At 56.6% G+C, this 23,850-nt stretch overlaps 1 protein-coding gene across 4 annotated transcripts in view; it reads left to right on the plus strand.

Moving 5' to 3' along the window:
• Positions 1-246: 246 nt before the first annotated feature.
• GDPD5 (glycerophosphodiester phosphodiesterase domain containing 5) overlaps positions 247-23,850 on the plus strand; it is an 82,733-nt gene continuing 59,129 nt past the window's right edge. The window contains exon 1 of one of the 4 annotated variants that reach the window (XM_045555443.1): positions 247-1,027. The gene's annotated coding sequence lies outside the window, so the exon portion shown is untranslated. Of the gene's footprint in view, positions 1,028-1,348; positions 1,432-23,850 lie in introns of those variants that run through there. The other 3 variants (XM_045555448.1, XM_045555447.1, XM_045555445.1) reach the window with 3 other exon arrangements.

Consider the following 23,850-nt stretch of genomic DNA (forward strand, 5'->3'; position numbering starts at 1 on the left):
CTCCTCCGCGCCCGCCCCTCCCTCTCCGGGGAGGAGCGCGCGTCCGCAGAGCCCGCCCCGTCCCACTCTCCGATTGGCTCCTGCCGCCCGGCGGCGCGGGGCCCGGGAAGGGGAGCGGGCGCGCGCCCCGCCCTTGCCCGCAGCCCGACGGGGGCGGGGCCTTCCCTGACTCCGCCCCTCCCGGGCGGGGCCGCGCTCGCTGGCGCTCCGGCGCTGGGCGGTGCTGCCTGGGCTCGGCTCCGCTCCGGCTCCGGCTGCGGCTCCGGTGGGGGTGGGCGGTGGGGATGACAGCGGCGGTGGCAGCGGCTGCAGCGCGGGGCTGAGCGAGCGGCGAGCGAGCAGGGGGAAGAGGAGGAAGTGGAACCGCGGCCCGGAGCTCGGGAGTCAGCCGCCGCGCCGAGGTCCGCCCCGTTCTGCAGGGCGAGCCAAGTCCGGACCCGGGAAGACTTCCCCGCGGGGCTCCGGTCGCCGCGCCTCCCCGCCGGCGCCTGCCCTGCCCTGCCCTGCCGGTCCCAGCCCCGCGCTCCGCACCCGGACACTCCCAGCGCTGCTGTCCGGGACGCCCTGAGCCCCAGCCCTGATCCGGTGCACCGGGGCGGGACGCTCCTGCCCATACGGGGCCGTCCTTGCGGGTTCGTTCTCAGCCTTTCTATCCGTGAGAGTCGGAGCCCCCCGCCCTCCGCCCCGGGGTGAGCCCAGGGTGGCCCCAGGCCCTCGACTTGGGCGCAAAGGAGCCCGGACGCCCCCAGCCTCTGGCTCCACGAGACCCGAACCTTCAGCTGCCTCCGACCGAGTGCTTCGGGCTTGGACCCCGCGCGAGCGCCCGGGAAGCCCCGGCCCGGGTCCGGCGCTCCGCAAGGGATCCCAGGCGGGCAGGACTGTCGGACCGAACCACTGGCCTGGTGCTGCGAACCCAAGCTGCCACCTTCCTCCTACCCTGGCGAGGGGCTCAGCGCTTTCCCCGAAAACGACACAAGGGCCCCTCTTGCCCCTGCAGGGCGGGCAGGAGCGAGAGCCGAGGCTGCAGGTGAGAGTCCCGGATGCGGGGCAGGAGCCGTCCCTGACCCCGTCGCGGCAGCGCGGCGGCCGGCTGAGGGCGCGCAGGGGGCACCGGCAGAGGCTGGAACGGGCTGGGCGAGGGTGCGGGAAGGGGAGAGGGAGCCGAGAGGACAGGCACTTACTGAGCGCCCATTGTGTGCAGGTCCGCGCCCCACCCGTGCACAAATGGTCCCTCATTTAAGGCTCACTGCTGCTCCCTCTGATAGGTGTTGTGTATTGTTATGGGCGCTTACGGATGGGGAAACTGAGGCTCAATGGGCTGAATGACCCTCTCTTTTCGCTGCGCGGGTGAGACGGGGAGGAGGCAGAGGATGAAGAGTGGAAGAAGCAAAGAGTGAGGGGAGAAGCCGGCAAGCAGGACCGGGGATCAAGGTGGGGCCACTGGAGCATCTGAGGCTGAGGAGGTGTCTTCTCCTTGCCTCCCGCTCCCTGGCCATGTCACCTCCCAGGAAAGGCGACCCAGAGTTGAAGGCAGAGGTGGGAAGCTTCCTAGTTCCACAGTGTGTCTCCCTGTGGGCCAGGATGGGAGAGCCGCTGCTCCTGGGCCTGTGACAGACTCCAGGTCTCTAAGACACTCTGGAGGTCCTGAGCTGCCACGTATCTGACTCGCTGTAGAGGTCCCCAAGTCACAGCCTGTCAGAGCTGGAAAAGACGTGGCCCCTCAGCACTCACCCAGCTCACCTCTTCCCATTACTAACGGGAACACTGAGGCCCACCCAGGGGGGGGGTGCCAGTTGCCCCAGGTCCTAACGGCAGTGAGTTGGCTGAGCCAGAAGCAGACTTGAGAAAACCTTCACAACCCCTTTCAAGGTATCCACCCCCCTCCTCAGTTAGCATCTTCTGGGTGGGCAGCTGAGGTTTCCTCCACTCCTGATGTGAGGTCAGGGTGACCATGTATGAGGCGTCTGTGTGGTTGGTGCTGGGCCCTGAGAAATGTCAGCAGCCCCAAAGCCTTTGGCCCACATGGAAGGTCCGACCTCAATCTCTGCTGAGCAGGGGAACCTGCAGGACACCCCTGGCCCAGGAGAGGAGGGGCCTCTCAAAGTCTCAAGGCTGGGGCTCACTGAGCTGAGGGCACAGTCCCAGGTGAGGTGTCCTGATTCCCGGGCCGGGGCTCCTCCTGCTGCCCCTGGGGGCCAGCCGTATAGGGCAAAGGGTGTTGGGAAAGAGCCCTTGGCGAGGACTCCATGGGCTCTCTTCTGGGTGGGGAGGGGGAGGGGATATGGCCTTGGTCTGGGCCCTGTGGCCTTGGCTGGGACTAATTAACCCCTGCTGTGCCCAGCTCCCTGCAGTTAAGGAGAAACCACCTTGGAAAGCTCCTGGAAGGTGGCGGAGGGTGGCAAGAGGTCAGCTGAAGACTGGAAGCTGAGTCCTGGGGTGAAGGGTTTGGGGGAACCTGGAAGAGAAGATGACTTAGGGGCTTGGGATTCCTCCTCCCCTCAACCTTGGTCTGGGGATTCAAATCCTCGTAATAATCCTTGCACCTAAACAAAGCTCCTGTTTGATGAAAGTTTCACACCTGTGATCTCATTTCATGCTATGGTGGAAAGAGCCCGAAACCTGGAGTGTGGCAGGGCAGGGTTGGGGAGTCGCCAGGGACCTTTCTGATGCATCCATGGTTCCAAGCCCCACCTGTAAAATGGGGTCAAGGGAGGCTGTGCATTACCTGCTCAGATAATGGGGTAATCACATCTGGCAAACTGTCAAGTGCTAAGGGGGTTGTTGTGTTCGCAAGACTGGGCTTGTTATTAATGGCTACCTTGTGTGGGGAACTGAGGCTCAGAGAGGTGAAACCATTTATCCAGGGCCTTTGAGTTTGCTTCTGGACTGTTTGAGTGCCGGCTGCTTACCAGGTGCCATGGCAGTTACGCAGATGGGCTAAGCAGCAGCCTGGAACCTAAGTAACTGGTGAGCCTCAGTGGTTAAGTCAGTCCGGTGGGCATGAGTCTGCTCTGCTTCCCACCAGGCAAGTGGCACTGTGCAAATCACTTCATTCCTCTGAGCCCCAGCTTCTCTGTAAAATTTGAATACCTCCGTTACTAGGCTGTGATGTGAGGATTAAGTGAGATACAAATATACAGTGCCTGGCCAAATATTCCATTTCCTTCCCTGTGAAGAAAAGGAAGCTTGCATTTTGACCAGGAAGTCTGGGGAAATTCTCAGACTTGCCTTAGATTAGAATTCAGACGACTGTTGCGGGGTTAGAGACCTGGATTTGCTCAGCTCAGGCTCTGTGTGGGTCGGATTGCCCTGTGCCGCCTTCTCTAGTCTCAGGGCCTTCTAGAGTCTGCTTGGGTACACTGACAAGGGGCTCTGGATTCTGACACCACCCCCAACCCTGTTGGCTCCTGCTGGGGAGTTGTGGTAGGGGGAGCTGGTGTCCATTCCCTTGGCCCATTGTCTGGCCTCCCTGGGCACAAAGGTGCGGTGAATAATTTATTGCTCCCCTCAGCTGGGAGGCAGGCTAGGGAAATAGCTCTGTGTTCAGCTTGCGTCTGAACCCTGCCAGAGGAGGCGGTGGCTCCTATCTGTGCTGTTAGCAGTCTCCAGTGTGATATGGAGTGTATTATGGGGGGATAGGACAGAGAGAGGGTGACCGACCCATTGTCACCTCCAGCTCGCTCCTGCTGTGAGGGCCAGAGGGACCCACAGGCAACAATGGGAACCGAGCTAGCTGTGGGCCTGCCAATTTAAAGAGGTGAGGGGCAGGAGTAAGAGTGAGGATTCAGAGTGGGAAGGGGTGGGGGGCCCTTGAGGACTGGAGTAACCAGGCACGTTGGTCAAGGAGGTGGGTGTCTAGGCAGGACGAGAGGCATCTTGCTGCAGAGTAGGGGTCCTGACATCCCTTCAGTGAGAATCCTGGCTGTGCCACCTAGCCACTGTGAGACTATGGGCAGGACACCTGACCCTGCCAGGCCTCTGTTTCCTCCTCTGTAAAATGAGGGTACTGATAACCCACTTCTCAGGGTTGTTATGGATGACCACGAGGTCACATGTGTAAAACACGTGGCACAATAGGTACTCAGCAAGCGGGTGTTTCATTGTGAACAAAGACATGGATTGGCTAGGCCAGGGAGATGGTGTGACATGCCGAGGGACTGGAGAACCCCAGGGTGATGAGCCTGGGTGTGTGGGACTGGTGAGGGGTGAGGAGTAGGGAGGTGAGCAACCAGGTAGGAGAGGGCCTTGAATGTTGGGCAGAACTCACATTTCAGAAAGCATCATGTAGTCCCCATTTAGAACCTTCTGTGGCTCCTTGCTGCCTGTGAGATGAAGACCAGGCCCGTAGCCCTGGCATTGAGATCCTCGCCCACCATAGCCACTGCATGGCCCTCTGGCTCGTTGCTCCTCACTCACTGTCTCCTGAACACACCCCGTGTGGCCCATTGCTGCCCCTTTCCTGTGGGGCTTCTCCCATCAGAACCACCATCCTGCCTCCTCTGCTCACCTTGCCATCTGTCGAGGCCCAACTCAGGTCATAAACTGAATGTTCCCCCAGAAACATTCCTGGATTACCCAGGCTTCTGCTCATGTCCCCTCTGAATCTTTAATATTTAACAGTAATAGTAATAGACAATCCCTACCACCCATACCACTTTGCAATTGGTAAAATGCACTCACACACTCATTTGATACTACAATGATGATATTAACAATAGCTAATACTCTTGAGTACTTACAAGCCAAACAATGCACTAGCTTTGCAATCTCATTCACACTAACTCTCAGAGGTAGCTACTGTTATCCCCCAGAAACTGGGGTTCAGAGAGTTCCATTATCTTGCTCAAGGTCACACAGCTAGATGGTGGGGAGCAGGGAGTCAAGCGCATTTGTTTGAACTGGAATCTGTGCTTAGGAGATGTCCTGTCTCCTCAGCTCCGCCCTAGTACCTCGAAAGCATACTTTGCATGCATAAAGCCTGGACACACGCCTTCCTCTCAAGGCTGAGGAAGAGCAGTGCTGGACGGAGCATGTGGCATGGGCAGGACCCAGGGATGGGGAATCTAGGCCCTAGATCTGCACTGGCTGGCTGTGTGACCCCTCTCGGGGGTCCTGTTTGCTTGTGTCTGTGGGGAGCGGGTGGGTCTGAGCTCCCTTGTAGCTCCAGCTTTCTGCAGTATCCTGTGTGACCCTGGGAGGAGGAGACCACAGCACCAGGGCCAGAGGATATGGTGTAACAGGCAGCTGTGATTTTTGGCCTGGCCACTGTCTGGGCCAGCAGGCTCTGTGGGTAGCTGCTGCCTCACCCCAAGGAGGGTGGTGGCCTGGGCTGCAGGCGGCATGGTCATTAGCTGGCAGAGACGACCCTGTGATTGGGAGCTGGCTGGGCCAGGCCAGGTTGGCAGGACCGGAGGCAGGCTGGCCTGGCCACAGTGGGGTCACTGGCGGGGCAGCTGGCAGGACAGCCGGCTTCTCCTCCCTTCGCCTCCTTCAGGGCGGCAGCAGGCACACACCAGGCACCAGCGCTGTATAGGCCAAGGCTTGCCCTTTCTCCTGCTGCAGTGTTGGAGGGAGAGAGCAGTATGAAGAGTCCAACCAGGCCCGAAGTTGCTGCCTCCTAGGAGCCTCCAGGATTCCTCCCAAGAAGGTGGCATCCAGCCCTCCTCTGCCGCTGATCCCCAGCCCATGGCTCGCTGACTGTGGTCTGTGGTCGGGGTTGTATGGGTCTGCTTCCCTTGCTGGCTTGTCAGAACCAGATGCTGTGCCACCCCAACCCTCCCCTCCCCTCCCCTCAAGTGCCTAGCAGTGTGGCTGGCACAGAGCAGCAAGCCCTGGGTCAGGGAGGCATGGTAATAACAGTGTTGTGAGGGTTAAATGAGAAGAAGGGGTGGGTACCTGTCCAGGCTTGGCACACAGGTAGGCACTCCATCAGGATGAGTGCCCTCGTTTGTCCCTGCATTGGCCTCGTGAATGAGTGACTCAATAAGAAGCAGATTGAAGAGTCCAGTGAGTGATGCCGGGAGGGAGGGTGTGCCAGGTGGCAGGGAAGCCTTCCCTTAGGAGGACTCCTGTGTGTCAGACGGGGTTTGCACAGGTACGATTCCTGCCGCCTTCCCAGTGCACAGCAGTGTGTGAGCAGGCACTGTTGGCCAGGGAGGGACCCCTAGCTAGGCTTGGGGCAGGGAGCAGGATTAGGATGTCTGGGGACCTGGGTTTTCCTTCTTAGGCCTTAGCAGCAGAAATGACCCAGTTGGGAGGAGCCGTCTGGTGACCAGCTAGCAGATGCTGGGCAGAGTGTGTTCTTCCTTTAAGGGAAGCAGCATTTATTTGGTCTCCCCTCAACACACACACACACACACACACACACACACACACACCCTGCAAAATATAACATGATTAGAGATTCTTATCTGTGCGGTAAACAGACATTAAACAGATAAATAGGGAGAAGTGGGCTCCTGAAGCAGGGGTCCCATTGATATCTGTGGCTGGTGGTATTGGGCAGGGCTTAAGTGACTTGGGCAAGTGATTTAACCTCTCTGGGCCTCAGTTTACCCATGTGTAAAATGGGGGTATGTATAGCACCTACTTCATAGGATTGTTGTGAGGATTAAGGATAAAGCACTCAGAAAAACTCCAAGCAGAGAATGAGCACTCAGTGAACGTTAGCTGCTGGTGTCTTTATCTCCGGCACCTAGCCGAGGAGCCGAGAGAGAACAGGTGCTCGCAAAGGGAGTTTGGAATGAATCCCAGGCAAAGGGCAGCTGCTCTGTGGAATGAATGAACAAACAGCCTAGTAGGAAGGGGAGGACACAGAAGCAATGACAACGCAGACTGTGACAGGGAAGGCCAGGGGCTGGGCTTGCCCAGTGCTGGCTGGGGAGGGAGTCAGGGAAGGCTTCCTGGAGGTGGTATCATGAGCTGAGTTTGGACCGCTGTGAAGTCAGCACTGTGGATGAGCTCAAAGGAGTGGTTCCTCTCCAGAGGTAGCTGGCAAGGGGGATAGCTTTGGCAGACCCCAGCGCGGCTCAACTCCATAGGCCTCTCCCTTCCCACCACCCCACGCTGTGTCCCCATCTGTGACTTTCTGCTTGAGGGCATGAGGAAGGCAAGAAGGCAGGTGGGGAGGAAGTGTGGGGCGCTGGTCTGACAGGCCCAGCTATTCCCAGGCTTGGGACCAAATCTTCCACAGAGAAGGATAAACAGGCCTGCTTTGAGTTCTTTTATCTCCTTGCTCCCAAGGCACGCCAGCAAGCAGAGGGGGTCTTCCAGCATTAATCCTGCAGCTGTTTAGCCTCTGAACGAATGGACTCTTTAAAAAAATGCCACGAGGAATTTGTCTCACCCTGCCTCCCACCCAGGAGGCTCAAAGGGAAAGTTCTCTCCCACTAACAAGGGAGCCTGGACCCCCCAAGTGTCTTAAAGGCGGCTCACCCCAGGGGCACTCTGAAGTCAAGGGTCCCTTCATGCTGCCTCCACTTTTTCCCTCATGCTCCCCTAGGGCCCTGGGGATGCGCTTATATTTTGCCTGGCTTCTGCCTGTCTCGTAAAACGAGGTCAGGGTAATAGATCCCTTCTCTTTAAAGAGGGGGTGAGGGCCGGGCATGGTGGTTCACACCTATAATCCCAGCACTTTGGGAGGCCGAGGCAAAGAGAGTCACTTGAGGCTGAGAGTTGAGACCAGCCTAGGCAACACAGTAAGACCCCCTTCCCCCATCTCTATTAAAAAATAATAAAAATAATTAAGTAAAAAGGGGTGGGATGGGGGAGTTTCTGAGGTGGGAGGGGCTGCAGTGGTATCCAGACCCATGGCTTTCAAGCTTTGCTGTGTGTTAGAATCATCTGAGAAACTTTTAAAAGTCCTGCCTGGACTTCACAATCTCTGCAGTAAGACCCAGGCATCAGAGGTTGTTAAAACTCCCCGGGTGATTTCAATGTGCAGCCAGGTTTGAGAACCGCCTGGTTGCGGCCCAAGATGGTACTTGTGTGTCCCTAGGACAAGGAGCTCATTCCTTCCGAAGCTGCTCCTTCCTCTCTGGGACCTCCCTACTTGGAGAAATGAGGACAGTGGAAAGACTCTGCAATCCAATAAACCTGGGCACCAACACTCTGCTCCCTGGGGGTCTTCTCAGAGCCTCAGTTTCCTCATCTGAGAAAAAGCGATAACAATAATCTCTCTCTGAAAGGGACATGGAGGCCAAATGAGGCCGTGCACTGAAAGCACCAGCGCGGTGCCTGACACGTCATCAGTGTGCAGTGAAAGGTTGCAGAAACAGTGGCCGAGCCACGCTGGACTCAGACCCTGATCTCCCTGCCCCAGCACCCCGGCACAGGTCTCTGAGCCTGGGGCTGGTGGGGCAGGTGGGGCTGGTGGGGGAGGGCTGATCACCCAGTCCTGGGACCCTTCCCACCGTCCCCTTTCTCTCTAAGGGATAAGATGAGAAAGCAAGCATTTTGTTTTGCTTGGTTTTGCTTTAATGGTCAAAGTGTCAGACTGTCCTTAACAATGAAGCCTTGTCTGGATCTGCTTGTTTTTCCAATCTGGACACCCAACTGCACCGCCCACTTGGGGCCCCTGTCCCACCTGCAACTAAAGAATGTCAGAGGGTTTTTTTCCCACCCCATCTAGGGGAGGGTTTCCAGGGGACATCGGAGGCCTCTGTGCAAGCCCTTACCGATAATTGGCCCCGCTTAAGTCAGCCAACTCTCTCATGAGCCAGTTCCATAAAATTATTTCAAGGTAGTTACAAGAATAGGTTTTAGAGGCAGAAAGATTTGTGTTTGAGTCCTTGCATTGTCACATACTGCTAATACAACCCTGGGTGAGTCATTTTATCTCTTTGAGCACCAGTTGTCTCTACTGTAAAATGTATAAATAGGATGTACTTCCTTGGGTTGTCTGAGAAGCAGATGAATTTCTTGGTATGTGAAGCCCAGCGCCTACCAGATAGCAAGCACTCAAAAGCTGCTGGCAAGTGCTCTTGCTGCCTCCTGCCCCGCCCTTCATTGTCTGGTTCCTGCTCTGCAGCCTCGGCCAGGCCCAGGCTGAGATAGGGGACGCCTGCACCCCTTCAGACTGCTGTTCTTTAATAAGAGCAGAGACGGCTCTGAGGACTGTTCAGGGGAAGGGGTCACTGGTGCTGTGCTCAGTCTACTTGCTTGGGCAGAGCCAGAGAGGGTGTATTAGCCCAGGGGGACGGGCTCAGGCACTAGGGGGGTGGCAAACCAACAGGGGATAGCGCAGCACCTGAGGGCTGGCAGCAGCTGGGAGCAGTTACCACCCAGGGCGGAAGGAGCCAGGGGAGGAAGTGGTCAGCTACAGGAGCGGGCTGTGGCCTTCCATAGAGGGACCCAGTCAACTCAGGAGACCTCGCAGGGGTATAAACCTCAACTATCCTTCCTCCAGTCCCCTGTTTTTGCTTCCTATTGGGTGCACCTCCCTGAGTGGCACAGAGCTTGGTGCAGTCCCTGAAGGCCAGACCCCTGGGGCCCCAAGCAGAGTGGAGAGTGGCCCCAGAGAGGCAAACCGAAGGCATTCCTCACCCTGTCCATCCAAAGCCATGGAGTCCGCTGGACACACCCACCTTAGGACACAGTTCAAGGATCATCTGTTGTTACTCGAGCATGTCCCTTAACAAAGGGGCTCTCAGCCCCCACCTCAAAGGTGAATCGAAGCAGCCCAGCTGCCACGGGCCTCTCGGGGAGAGGAGTTCTGGAGGACCCGTCTCTCCATCTCTGCCTTCTCCCCCAAATGAAGTTGCCTGTGGCTTCTGGGGTGGCCTTGCCAGAGACAGCCTTGTCTCCAGAGGAGGGCAAAGGTCACCAGTAGGCTTGGGTCAGGTAAGCGCAGGTGCGCAGAGCAGCGGCCCCAGCCCTGCCACAAGTGGCCCTGGTGTAGCCACTTCACACACTTTCCTTAGAGCAGGGCAGTCATTGCCATGGCTCTGGGGACAGCTCTGGGCCCATGTTGGCCTCTGACCCCAGAAAGGGCCATGCCACACTGAGCTGAGAGGGCCCTCTGGGAACCTATGAAGGCCAGGTAAGAGGAGTATGGGGCTGGGCAGGCCTGGGACAGGGGGTGCCAGTGAATGCTAGAGGGCCCTGTGTTGGGGAGTCTGGGTGTGGGGTGTGGGGCCGGCATGGGGTTCCTGCCAAGCAGGGGGCAGGAGGCATCCTGGTGTCCTGGACCTCAGTGGAGGCATGGTCAGGGATCAAGACAGAAGGTGTGGCACTTTGCATGGAATGCACCTGGGAGGCCCCCACGGGGTGATGTCTGCAGGGACACAGCCAGCAGGAAGTCCATTATGCTGCAGCTGGAATCCTCTTCCTCTTGTTGGGCACTCTGCAGAGGCAGACTGAGCTCATCCTCCATCCAAATGTGCCCCATCAGTGCCTGCAGTGAGCAAAGCAGGGGATAGAGTGACCGGGTATTGATTTTCACACTGGGCTTAGGGGCCCAGCTGTCAATGGCCAGAGCCTCCTGACCAGGCAGAGTGTGGTGGGTGCATCGTCCTAACTCTTCACACTGTTCTTCTTCTCTCTACTTCATCAGTGCTCCAGAAGGGGTGACTCTGGGGCAGTGGAGACAACCCTGGGCTGGGCCTAGAAGGCCTGGGTCCTGGTACCCCCTGTCTTGCTTTATGGCCTAGAGCCAGGTGGCAACCTCTCTGGGCCACAGTGGGCCCACAAGGATGTCTGTGCTCTGGGTCCCAGGTCTCTCCAGGGAAGACATGTGGAGTTCTTTGTGAAGACCCTTTTCCTACCTCTACCCTGCTCGGACCCTGGCCAACCTGGAAAGAAGGCAGAATAGGGGTCTGCTGGCGGCTGGTGGTAGTAGGAGCTGAGTCCACCTCTCAGGCCAGGACTCCCAAGGGTGGGTCGTGAGTTCAAGGTTAGATGGGGGATGCCTGGTGGGTGGGGTAAAACCACCCTCCTCAGACCAGGGATTTTGAGAGCCTGGTCTCTTCCTACCTGCCCAGCTGGACTCATGCAACTGAAAGGCAGTCATATTTGTTGAGTCCCTCTTTGGAGGAGACCCTTTCCCACATGAGATCTGCTTTAACCCCTCATTTTGCAGTGGGAAACTTGGGGCTCACAGAGTTGAGGCGACTGGCCTGAGGTCCCACAGCCCATCAGTGGGGAGTGGTGAGGGTCCCTGGAGTACCTCTCATGGCCCTGGGGCCAGGCCGAGCCTTCTAGGTCCTCAGCAGGGGTGGAACACAGAGTCAGGGCTCATGAGCCAGGTGGTCTTCTGCTCTGGGAGGGGGTCCCATGGGTGCCATGGGGAACCCTGCTCTGTGGGCTTTGAGGGGTCAGCTGGGGCTCGTGGGATGGCCAAGTCCCTTTCCCTGGAGGAATTTGGCCAAGGAATGCCAGAGGTTGAGGGATGAGGAACCCAGGAGTTCTGGGCTGCGGCCAGTTCTGAGAGCCCTTGTGAACTTCAGCATTTGGTTTCGTGGAGGAATCAAGGCTTGTTTCTTGTTGCCTTTGGACACAGAATAGTTTAGCTTTACAAAGCGCTTTGATATCTGTGATATCACCAAATCCTCATGGCAGCCTGTGAGGACGAAGCATGGGACTGCTTGAGGGCAGGAGACAGTGAGCTCTGAAATCACACACCTGGGGTTACCTCCTGACTCAGGCAAGTTAGTAACCAGCCAAGGCTCAGTTTACTCATCTGAGAAAGGGACGGTTTACCCCACAACAAATAGTTAGCAGCACCTGCCTTGCTGGCTGTGCACAGGAGAGAGAACGTCTATAAGTGCTGGTTCAGTGCCTGGTGCCACATAGTAGTTTTTGTGATTTTTATCATCAGCCCCACTTTATAGAGGAGAAGATGGAGGCCCAGAAAAGGACGGTGACTTGTTTGAGGTCACATGGCAACTTAGCTTGGTCCTCCAGACTTCCTGTCTGTGGAATTTTTTCAGCACCACCTCCCTCTTTATACTCAAGTGACCTGACATCTCATTTATCCAGAATCTTTTATGCGTGATGCAGTCTGATGTGGCCTTGTGTCCCCAGTGCCTAGTAGTGTTTGCCTGGCACACAGTAGGCACTTTAAAAATGTTTGTCCTATGTTGATGAATTGGTATAGAGCGCAAGAAGCATTTTTCCAGGCAGCTAAGGCTTGTGTCATGCCCTAAAGGCTTCCTTCTGCTCCGTGTCCCTTTAAAAACAACTGATAGTTTTGGTTGGGAATCTTTGTGCAAGGGATCAATCACTTCCTTCTCTGCACAGTGCCAACACGGTTAACCAGGCAGGAATGGGTCTTCTGAACCCCGCCTGCTTGGCTGGAAGTGCCGAGACTCGTGGCCCCTGCACCGGATGACCCTGTGCTGCTATGTGTTCAGCTCTGGTTGCTGGCTCTTCCCACCTGTCCCTCATTCCGCTGCCCACAGACCTACCTCCAGAGCCTGGCACCTCTTTCTTCTCCCGTATTGTTGTGTGTGTGTGTGTGTGTGTGTGTGTGTGTGTGTGTGTGTGTGTGTCCTTCCTAATATGCTGCTTTTACCAGTTGGGGGCTGAGAAATGGAACAGTTGGCCTTATTGGAATTGGTTCATTGATTCATTCATGCCTATCCACCAGCCATTGGTGAGCCTGGGCCTTGCTGGGGATTCCATCCATCCATCCATCCTTACTGAGGGCCTCTGCAATGGCTTGTGATCAATCAAGACATGACCATACCCTCCTAGTAGTGCACGCAGTGAAATAATAATGCACATAGCAAATGCTGGTACAGGACTCAACAGTTTATAATCTGCCTCTGCTCACATTACCATGCCGAATCCTCACAGCAGCTGTGAGAATAACATCATCTCCATTTTGCAGGTGATGAAAGCAAAGCTCAGCAGGATGAGGTCCCAGGCCCATTGGCCAGCAGTGAGCACAAAATTGCTGTGGGAACTCACTCAGGTCTCCAGCCTGGCCTGTTCCTTTTCCCTGCTCTGTTCTGCGTTTTGCAAGCTGTCTGATGCCACATTCATTTTCTGCTTCTGTAAAATGGTCAGCACAAAGAAGTGTGGCCTTGGCTGGGTGGCAGCCACAAACACCCTTTGGTGTGCAGACCTTGTCCCGAAGTGGACCCAGGTGCATCCTTTAGTCCACACTTCCCAAACTGTGCCTTGAGGAACCCTAGTCCGTGGAATGGAAATGGGTTCTAGGACGCATGTGTATATGAATCAGGGATCTCCAACAGGTGGCACAGTGTCCCGCCAGCCTTTCCTAAACTCGTTTGAACATGCAACTCCTTTGTCACAGAGCAGGGTCTGGTACTAATAATCTAGAGTGAACACTTTGAGGAGAGCTCTCAGGTGAACCCTCACCTAGCTGTTTTGCATGTGGAAGGCTCCAGCTAGAGCTAGTTTCTTGGCCCAGGACTGTTCCGCACTTTGAGAAAGTGTCACAGGAAACACTGTCTAGCTCCAGGATAGACTTGGGAATAACGGTGGAACTTCAGGCAGCAGGGGCAAGTGGCAGGTGGAGATATTTTTATTCTTTCATCCATCAAACGAACATATCTCAGGTGTCTCCCATGTGCCAGGCACAGAGCTGACACTTGGAAATGCCAAGACAAGTCTGACTAAGACGCCTCCATTTCATTTTCCTGTGCCTAGCAAGCGTTTTTGAAAGAAAGAGAAATACAAGCCATAAAAGGAAGAAGTGATCTGTTAATTGCTGCGGGTCGTTGTGGTGGGTGGGTAACAGTCACTCAATTCGGTGGAGCGGTGCCTACTTTGTCCCAGGTCCCGAGGGGCAGAGTGAGGCAATCCCGAGGTGTTAACCCTGTGCGGTGCACACATGTAGCAAGGGAGGCACAGAGGAGGGAGGGAAGGAGGGCGGGCGCTGCCTCCTGTGACCGTCAGCCCGAGCTTGGGGGGTGAGGCTGTGCAAGGAAGAGATGGGGAGAGTAGGGGTTGCAGGCTCTAGCCAGCTGGGAAGGGCATTCTGGAAGAGCAACAGCCAGAGCAAAGGTACATCTTCAGGACACTGTAAGAGCCTGTGAGATGGGAGCAGAGGGAGGAAAAGTGGGTGGGAGACGGGCCAGGAGAGGCTGCAAGGTGGGTCACGAGGGGCTGAATGCCAACTGAGCAGGGGCCCGCCCTACTGGGGGCGCCTTGAGAGCCTCTCACATTCACCCCAGTTTCCCCAGCGCCTGCTGGTGCCCAGCACGTGTTTGTGGACTGACCGGACTCTCCCGCGGTGGGACCTCAGACAAGTCCTTCCCCTCTGTGGCCTCGGGTTTCATGCTCATGGTCAGGCGAGGTCGCCTGGCACACCCCCTCCTGCTCTGAGGAGCTCTGGGGGGTTCTGGTGTGTGTGCAGGGAGAGACCTGACCGCTTCTCTCCTTACCCCGCCCCTGCCGCGAGGGCCTCTGGCTGCCCCAGCTGGGCAGGGCCAGAGCACCCCGGCGAGGGTCGCCCGCTCTCGGCCAGTGGAACTCGCCCCTCGGGCTTTCTTCCTTTAGCAGTTGGCCCCCTGAACCCCGAACAGAAGTCCCCGGGATCCCCACTGAGGGCTCTTCTGAGGCCCCAGACTGTGACTGGGGGGCGGAGTTGAGCCAGGCTGGGCTGAGGGTCACATGTGCGCTTGGTGCAGGGCAGGGACCTCTTCCCGACGTGAAAATGGGCAGGTTTGAGCCTCCGTTTCTCTAACTTCTACATTGGACTTCGGTGAAGATTCAATGAGAGAAGGTTTGTCAACATGTTTTTTAAACTGACTTCACAAACAAACAGTTCTTGTTGTCGATAATATTTATTTGTCCAATTCCTGTTAGCACCACCCCCCCCACCCCCTGCCCAAGCTTCTGGCCCACTCACCTCCTTTTTAAGAGGTGCTCCCTGGCGGCAGCTCACTGTTCTCCATGCAGGCTGCTCCTGCCGGTCCGTCTTATCCAGGCCACGGCAGTAGGAGCCCGTGAATTATGTACCAGTTGCACACACAGGCCAAGGCCGTGTGTCTGCAGCCCCATGTCTGGGTGTGTTTGAATAGGAAGAAAGGTGGTGCGGCCCCCCCCCGACTGCTGGGCCGGGGACCAGATACCGCCCCCTCCCCAGCTGCAACCCAGAGGCCTGCGGAGTGTGGGGGCCTGGTTTCTGGGGAAGTGGGGAGCACATTTCAGGAACCACCCCATCCCCCAACTTGTCTGCTGTGCTCTCAGTCAGGGGCTAACAGGGCCTGCCCACATGCAGGGGACTCTGTGTCCTGTGTCCCTGGGTAGCTGGTAGGGGGCTGGTGGGCACAGGGCTTGAGGGACAGAACAAGATGGTCACCCCTCCAGTTCCCTCTTGTTGCTAGGAGGTGTCAGCTGGGGTAACGGAGATCTCTGGTGTAGACACTGCCTTATTTCTGCAGGGCCTGGGGTACCCACTCTGGGGGGCTCACAGCCTGTCACACAGAGTGCTTGGTCAAAGCCAGCCTGCTGGGGTGCCGGGGTGAGAGGCTGGGCTGTACCCAGCATCCCTTCCCCAAGAGTTCTGAGGGTCCCTCTCAATGTCCTGATTCCTCAGCAGCTCCCAGATGGTGTCCTGACCCCACCAGTGTGGGGGTAGGGGCAGACAGCTGATGAGGCTGGTACCCAGAGTTGTCACAGATGCTCCCTCCACTTAGATCAGTGTGGGGGACAGGGTGGGGGAGGTGGGAAGGATATTGTGGGATATCACGCAAGCTTAAGCGGATTATTGGAACAAGAATGCAGTGAACATAAGCATCAATTTACCCCTCCTCCAACTCTCCCCTTGTCTAAAAAGGCTGAGCAGGAGCTCACACACCTGTCCCAGCTCCATCCCTGTGCAACCTTGAATCTGCAACTGGGCCTCTCTGAGCCTCAGCTGGCCTCCTCTGTAACATGAGAAGGCTGGTGTGAGATCAAATCCAACAACACAGTGGGTGGCACAGCCGGTAGGGTGCCAGGTGCATGGTAGGCCACTGATTTGCGCAAGAAGGGTCTAATGCCAGACCAGAGAAAAGAAATTCGACATTTTTAGATATTTGATCTGTGCTCTTTCTAAGCAGGAAAGAGGAAATTTCTGGTAAGCTCCTCAAAATGGTCAGTACACGACTCCAGCAAAAGAGCCTCTAGGTCACCCAGGTGTGTGTTGACCTTCCTTGTAGGACCGGATGAGCCATGGAACCAGGCAGCCCTGGGCGTGAGTCCTGACTCTGTCATATTAGCCGGGTGACCTGGGTGATATCCTAGTCTTCCCTGTCCCCGTAAAATGGATGCAACAGGCACCTAACTCTAGGTGTGTTGTGAGGTTCACACAAGGAATAATCTGTGAAACTATTGGAGGAAAAAAACCAACTGACATGTAGTGGGGGCTAAGAGGAGTCTGGGGCAGGGGCTGAGGGGGCTTCCGTCCTGGCCCCGCAGGCTCTGTGGTGGCCAGCACAGAGGGGCCTCACTGGCTCTCCCTAACAGGACAGCTGGTCAGTCAGCCTCCCAGTGTCCCCGCACGTGGCAGGGTCAGCCATCCCAAGACCATGTGTGTGCTCAGCTGGCCAGCCTTGGGCATGAGGCTGTGACCTACTGTCCCACGTCCTGATTCTTGGCTTGTCCCTCAGATGACCTCATGGGACAGTCACTGTGTCGGGGGACTAAGGGCACAGGAGACAGCCTGGCTCTAGGAGCCCTGGCTCTGGGCGGATGGAAAGGAGGAATCCGGAGGAGGCTCAATGGCGGGGACCCAGCCAGGGGATGGGGGTAGTCAGTGCCCCCCATCCTGGGAATGGGGGGCACTGCCACCAGTTCCCTGTGTGACCTTGAGCACCTGACCTTCTTCTCTCTGGGCCTCAGTTTTCCCTCTAAAAGAGGATGTTGGAAGAGGTGGTCCCAGGAAGCATGGCCTAAAGCAAAGCAGTGTGAGGGGCGCGGTGATCTCTGAAGCCTGCTGGCCTGGGCTTCTCCACCTTCCAGCCTGTGACCTTGGGCAGGTGGCCCAGCCTCTCCCAGCCTGTTGGACGGGGGTGTGCGGCCCTGCAGGCATGGAGCAGACGCTGGCTGTGAACACCCTGCCCCACGGCCCCACGGCGTCTGGGGTTGGTGGGCCCCAGGGCAGCTTTGGCCCTTTCTCTCTCCCTTTCCCGTGCCTCCTGCAGTCCCCAGAAGTTCCCAAGAATCCTGCCCCAGCGGATTGAGGGCCGGATGGGGCAGCGCTGATGACCTCAGTGCCGAGCCCACCAGGCTGTATGTGCCACTGCCCTGCCTGGGGACTCCAGCCGGCCGTCTCAGAGGTTGGGGAAGGGAGGGGTGAGGGCGTGGGGTGCACACACTAGAGCCCAACGTCTGGTCTTTGCCAGCATCTTGGAACCTTGGTACTCTGGAACTGTGGACTCTTTCTGTTCCCAAATCTTGGCAGCACTGGATCATGGAACCATAGAATCTTGGCAATATGAAATTCAGACTTGGAGGTGACCTTAGGGTCATCAGATCTAAATCTCGCTCCAGTCCAGGCAGCCCCTCTGCAAACTTCCTGAAGACTCCGGCAACTGGGGGCTTACTCGGCAGGCCCCTTGTGCGGGCCAGGGCTGTCCCCCACGTCCTAGTTGTCATGACTGACTGCCGGGCCCTACCGCTGTGATAGCGCCTGGGCTGGGTAGTGCTAAGGGACAGCTGGGAAGGACCAGGCCCTCTCAGCTAAGAATAGAAGGCTTTGTGCGAATTAAGTAGCAGCCTGATCATATCAGGCCTCCCAGCCAGGCCCCAGGGAGCTTGTTAAGCTGGATCTGGGGCCACCCTGGTCCTCCTACGTGGAGGGGGTGCCAGGGCAGCCGCCGGGCTTCCCGGGATTCTCGCTTGTTTCCACGTGATGATGAGTTTTCCTTTTTCCATCAAGTAAGTCTCATCTCTTCTACCTCCTCCCTCCTCCCTCCTCCCTCCTCCCTGGGGCCTGCTGGGGAGCATCTCCAAGCGTTCCTGGGGGGACGTCTCTTCTGGGAAGAGTGCAAACAAACAAACGGGCCCCTGAGAAGCATAAGCAGGTTGATGAAAATGACTTTGTCTGAAAGGGGAGGACTGGTGATGGCAACCCCGTACCGAGCACCTGCCGGGCCTTGGGCTCAGCATTTTGAGCCCTTGCCTCCTCTAACCCGCACGAGGGGCAGGGCAGATGTGCTTACCTGTGATGCAGATGAGGACGTTGGGGTCCAGATAACACTTGGCAGAGCTGGGACTGGAACCGAGGACTGTCCCACCTCTTCCTTCTCAGGGAGAAAGTGGGGATTCCTGAGAGCCAGAATTCTTAGAGAGAGCCCTGGGCACGGAGGATTTGTCTCTCTGACTACAATGAATCATGCTTCACCTTCCGTTAGCGTCTCTTCCACTTTTGGCAGTGTGGAGTAGGAGGAACCGTGCTGGGCTGGGGAGGAATTGTGGCCCTATCACAAATATAGCAGGTGCAGGCCCATGTTGGTCGAGTTTGAGTTAACCACACTTACATGGGTCTCAGATTCCCCTTCTGTGGAGTGGGCAGGGGCTGCTTGGGCAGGATCACGTGGCCGCGGCTCCAGATTCCTGGTCTTTTGACCAAGGAGTGTCCTGGTCCCCGCTCTCTGCAGGCCCCGGGTGCCTCCCACTCCCACCCCTGCCCGAGATTATTCCCAGTGTGAGAATTGGAAGGTCACCTGGGAATCCTGGGTCACTCTCCAGTTGTGCAGATGGGAAGACTGGGGCCCCAGGAGGACATGGACTGGCCCAAGATCATGCAGTAAGTGGGCCTGGGAGCACATAGTAGGTGTTCAAGAAATCCCTTCTTCCAGGCAGTGCCTGTTCCTCTGTGGGGCACTGCTTTAGGGTGGAGATCTGGAGGGCCTGGGGGGCAGGTGGAGTCAGCTGTGTCCTCGGGGGGAGGCAGGGGCCAAAGGTGCAGCCTCTGTCTGCAGTGCCCGTCTGTGCTTGCCACGTCCTGCCCAACTCAATGCCCCCTCTCCTGTGACGCCTCCCTGGACACCCCTTACTAATCTCCCTCTTCTGCCTTAAGAGAGTGTCTTTAAAAATTTTATTATTTTATATTAAAAACACATAAAATTTACCATCTTAACCATTTTAAATATATAGTTCAGTGTGTTAACCACTGTTGTGCAACAGATCTCCAGAGCTTTTTCATCTTGCAAAACCGAAACTCTGTGCCAGTCAAACAACTCCTCATTTCCCCCTTCCTCCAGCCCCTGGTAACTGCCCTTCTACTTTCTGTTTCTGTGAACTTGACTACTCCAGGTCCTCATGTAAGTAGAGTCATACAGTGTTTCTCTTTTGCAACTGGCTCATTTCACTCAGCATGACGTCCTCATGGCTCATTCACATTGTGGCATGTGACAGGATTTCCTTCCTTTCTAGGGCTAAATACTTGCTCCATTGTACGGCTGTACCACATTTTCTCTGTCCCTTCACCTGTTGATGGACCCTTGGGTTGCTTCTACCTCTTGGCTGTTGTGGCAAGAGTGGGAGTTTTGAAGTTCAACAGGCCTGGTTGGACCCCGGCTTCCAGCATCGCTTTGGCTGTGAGCCTGAGGCCCTCCTCGCTTGCCCCTGTGCCCCGTGGGATTACTGCAAGGGGTAGAAATGTTTATATGGAAATGTCTGGCCCACAGCAAACCCACTGTGAGTAGCAGGTGGGATTCGTTTTCCTTATCCACTTTCCCTCTGGGGACACATCCCTTTTGTCTGTGGGTTATAGGACCCACGTATCCATGGCTCACCTGCACGCTGTCCACAAGGCCACCTCCACACCTGCAGAGTCTTGGAAGTATCGGAGCTGGGGGACATCTGTGCACAGAGAGAGGCAGGGACTCGTCCAAGTTCAGCCAGTCACTGGCCGGGATTAAACCCAGGTCCCCAGGATCTACAGGCCTTGTCCTTAGGAGGGATTGGCTCCCCGGGGGCCTGTGTCTAATCCTGCTGCATTCAGGGCTTGGAGAGGTGGGGGACAGGGAGATGAGCATCGCAGGAGAGTCCTCTGAGGGCCTGACTTCTCCTAGGGCTGTGGACAGTGGAGGTCCTTGCCTTGCACCTGGGAGCTCACTCTGCTTTGGTTCACGCTCATTCAGTCATTCATTTGCTTATTCCTTCCTTCAGCCTTTAATTCAGCAACCACTCCCTGAGGCCTGCTGTGGCCTGGGAGACAAACTAGACCTTGGGGGCACTTAACATGGCATAGCAGTGAATAGTGTGGATTCTGGGGCTAAACTGCCTGGGTTCAAATCCTGGCTCTGCCAGTCGCTACCTCTGTGACCTTGGGCAAATTGCTCAACCTCTCTGTGCCTCAGATCCTTCTCTAAAATGGGGAGAATGATAGTACATACTTTATAGTTGTTGTTCCAGTTACTATTGTTATATAACAAATCACTCCCAAATTTAGTGACTTTATATAAGAATAGTCATTTTATTATCTCACGGTTCTGTAGGTCAGGAGCTTAAGATGGGCTCAGCTGAGCGGCTCTGGCTCAGGCTGCCCTGTGGTTGCAGATGTCGGCTAGGAATGGCAGGGAGCTGGACGGCTGGAGTTCGGCTGGGCTGCTCTTGCTCTCCGTGTGGTCTCAGGGCTTCCTTTCTCTCCGTGGGCTCGCTGGAGCTTTCCCGCAGCAGCAAGGCAGTGGCAGAGCAGTCAGAGTCTACACAGTGGCTCAGGGCTCCAGCTGGAGTGTCCCAGGGAAGGAGGGAGAAGCTGCGTCACATTTGATGACCTGGCCTGGGAAGTCTTGTAGCGTCACTTTAGCCAATACTCCCAAGTCCTGCCAGATTCAAGTTGGGGTGACACACACCCCACCTCTCCATGGGACGGTGTCAGAGTTACACTGAAAGAAGAGCGTGTGAGATGGCAGATATTGCTACAGATGTCTTTGGAAATACAATACGCCACAGTTGTGAGGGTTAGATGAGTCAAAACACAGGAAACGTCTAGAACAATGCCTAGGCATTGTATATAAGTGGTAGCTATATATAGCCAAGGGTGATTTTGACAGTATGCAATTTACTCATGGTGTGCTGACTTTAGGACCTGACTGCCACTATGGAAGCCAGTCCACTGAACAGCAGCATTTCCCATTTGGGTCTTGAGGGATCTATAGGAGTTCACCAAGCAGAGGCAAGTGATAAGGCATTCTGTGCAGAAGGAATTAGCTGTGCAAAGGTGTGGAGCTGGAGAGTGGAGTCCCTGGAGCAGGGACTTAGCTCCAAGTGGCAGGGCTCCCACAGGTGAGGAGGGGGGATTAGAAAGGTGAGTTGAGGGCAAGTTGAAAAAAGCTTTGCAAGTGGGATTTGTACTTGATCCTGTAGGTTCCAGGGAGTCCTTTCCTGTTTCTCAGGCAGTGATATGAGGGGCTGGGGTGCCATAATGGGGAGGCCGTTTCAGAGGTGGAATCTGCAGGACTTGGGGAGGTACTTCACTTAGGGGAGTGTGGGGAGGTCGGGGCGAATGAGCTCACACCCAGGTGTTTGCCCTGAGTCATTTACATCATTTTGAATGTGATATGCATACCCCCCCCGGCTTGCTTTCCCTCCCCTTCCACTTTATTGCAAACATTGGGATCTTTCTCTGCTCAGATTGGCTCTACTGCAGGGGAGGTGGGAGAAGACTGCCTTGGCAGAGGGGTCTGGAGCAGCTGGCAGGGCCAGAGCACACCCAGTGGCCTCCTGCTCTGCCCCATCCTGTCTGAGGAGAATGGCCCCTGCACCCCTCATCTTCTCCTCTTGCAACACGGCCTCCCCATTCTGATTACAGCCTCAGGGTCCAGATGGACCAGGCTGGGCTGTCCCTGAGCTGTTGCTGCCTCTCCCTGAGCCCCTGCCCAGAGCCCTGGCCAAGCTGACCTTCACCCCTGGCCGGCGACTCCACGGTGGCCCAAGTCCATGCTGTTTCCAGGATACTCATGTCCCTGTGGGCCTGTCTTTGCACGTCTGCATGTACCTCATAAGCCAGTATGCTTGTGCCAGTGTGTCCACCTATGTCATCCGTGTCTGCCTGTGACTGTGTGCTCTGTGGATATTTGTACGTCTGCCTGTGTGTGAGGCAGGTGACCCTTTCGCTGTCTCCAAGCCCCACATGGTATCTCCTTGTAAATGGCAGGCAGGTGAGAGTGTCACCAGAAGGGGCCAAGTGCGAGGAGAGGCCAAGCCAGGAGACACCCCTTGGCCCGAGAGGCCTGTGGGCTGAGGGAAGAGCCAGACCTCACCACTGGGGCAAATTCAGCAGAAATACAAGTTCCCAGATTTGAGAAAGCTCTCTAGGGGCCCCTCAAGCCAAGCTTGAGCTGGGTGCTGGGGACCCAGGGTCAGATCAGACATTGCCCCTGCCTGCTGTAGCCAGCCCGGGGAGTGAGCTGTGCAGCTGGGCACTGGCATGGCAGCCGGGCTGGTGGCTGTACAGGGCACATGAAAACAGGTGCACAGACGAGTCTGCAGGAGCGTCAGGGAGGGCCTCCGGCAGGAGGAGTTGGAGCTGAGACTCCAGAGATGTCTGGTGGGAAAGGAGGGGAAGGAGGTGGAGAACGGAGCAGGCCTTGGTGTCAGATGGGATTTGGGGGTTTGAGGAAGAGGGAGATGGGGGGTGATTCTCATTTTCCAAGCCTGGGGGATGAAGAGAATGGAGATGCCTTGAGGTGAGCAAAAAGGGGGAGGAGCAGGCTTAGGGGAAGGTGATGAGCTCCCATCTGGTCACTGTGGGTGTGAGCTTCCCGTGGGGTGTCTGGGGGCAGGTGGCTGGAGGGTCGTAGGGTACTTGGGTCTTGAGCCTGGTCTGGCCAGAGACGGGTGGTTGAAGCCACGGGATTGGGTGATATTGCCAAGGCGGTGTGAAGGGCAAGGGAGGGGAAGAGGGCTCAGGAGAGAGAGCAGCAGCATTCAGGCAGGGCAGAGAGAGGAGCCAGCCTGGGCTGGGAGGGGGCCAGAGAAGGGGCTGAACATCCGGGCACGTGGCATCCTGGAAGCCAGGGAAGGAAAGGGGAGGGGAGGGCAAGTTGAAAAGAGCTTTGCAGGTTGAAAAAGGCTTTTTAGAAGGAGGGTGCAGTCTCCAGTGTCAGTTGAGGGTTGAGAAGTGTCCGGTGGATTTACCCTCATGGAAGCCATCGTTGAACTCAGTGGGAACGGGGCGGTGGGTGTAGCAGCGGGCGGGAGGCAGAAAGAGCAGACATGAGTGTGGACCACTCTGTCAGAAGTTTGGATGGGAAGGAAGGAGAGAAAGGGAGGCTAGCTGGAAAGGTGTGGAGGGGATGAACCGTGTGAGACCCAGGCCTGTTCACTGCCGACTGGAGGAGAGATGCAGGCAGAGGAGGGGCAGTGAACCGGTCACCAGACACCTGCTGTCCTCTGCCAGGGCGGGCGGGCTGGCTGTGGAGGGCAGAGGGCAGAGGAGGTGCCAGGGTGGGCAGCCCTCATCCTGCCCTGACCTCTGCCAGGCTCCAGGGCCATCATCTTCGGGTCTGCAGAGGCAGCCACCACACTGGGACGTGGGGAGGATCCCAGGAGGCGGAGGCCCCAACAGACTCCAAGCCTCCTCGTAAACCACGTTCCGGGTCAGGAGTTGAAGCTCGAGGCTGGGTGGGGTTGGTCTCTGCGGTTTTTTTCCTCAGTGCTCACCGAGGCTGCCTCATTGATGCTTCAAACAAGAAAGGCCTGGGAAGGTCAGGACATTGATGGCCTGCTTCCAAAGAGGACGAGCCCAACCCCATCCCTGGGCCCAGCTCCCAATTACTGGGAAGTTCTTCCTTTGGGTCTCGCCTCCGTCTCTCCTGCTGTGTGTTCTCTGCTGGTGAACTTGTTCAACCCTGCTGCATGGAGCCAAGCCTATCTCTAGGAGTGGCGGCCAGTGTTTTTACAACTTGTTTTCATGAAGCTGGTTTGAAGTCTCCCTGCATTCCC

The sequence above is a fragment of the Lemur catta genome, chromosome 7 (assembly GCF_020740605.2).
Source record: "Lemur catta isolate mLemCat1 chromosome 7, mLemCat1.pri, whole genome shotgun sequence".
Lineage (NCBI taxonomy): Eukaryota > Metazoa > Chordata > Mammalia > Primates > Lemuridae > Lemur > Lemur catta.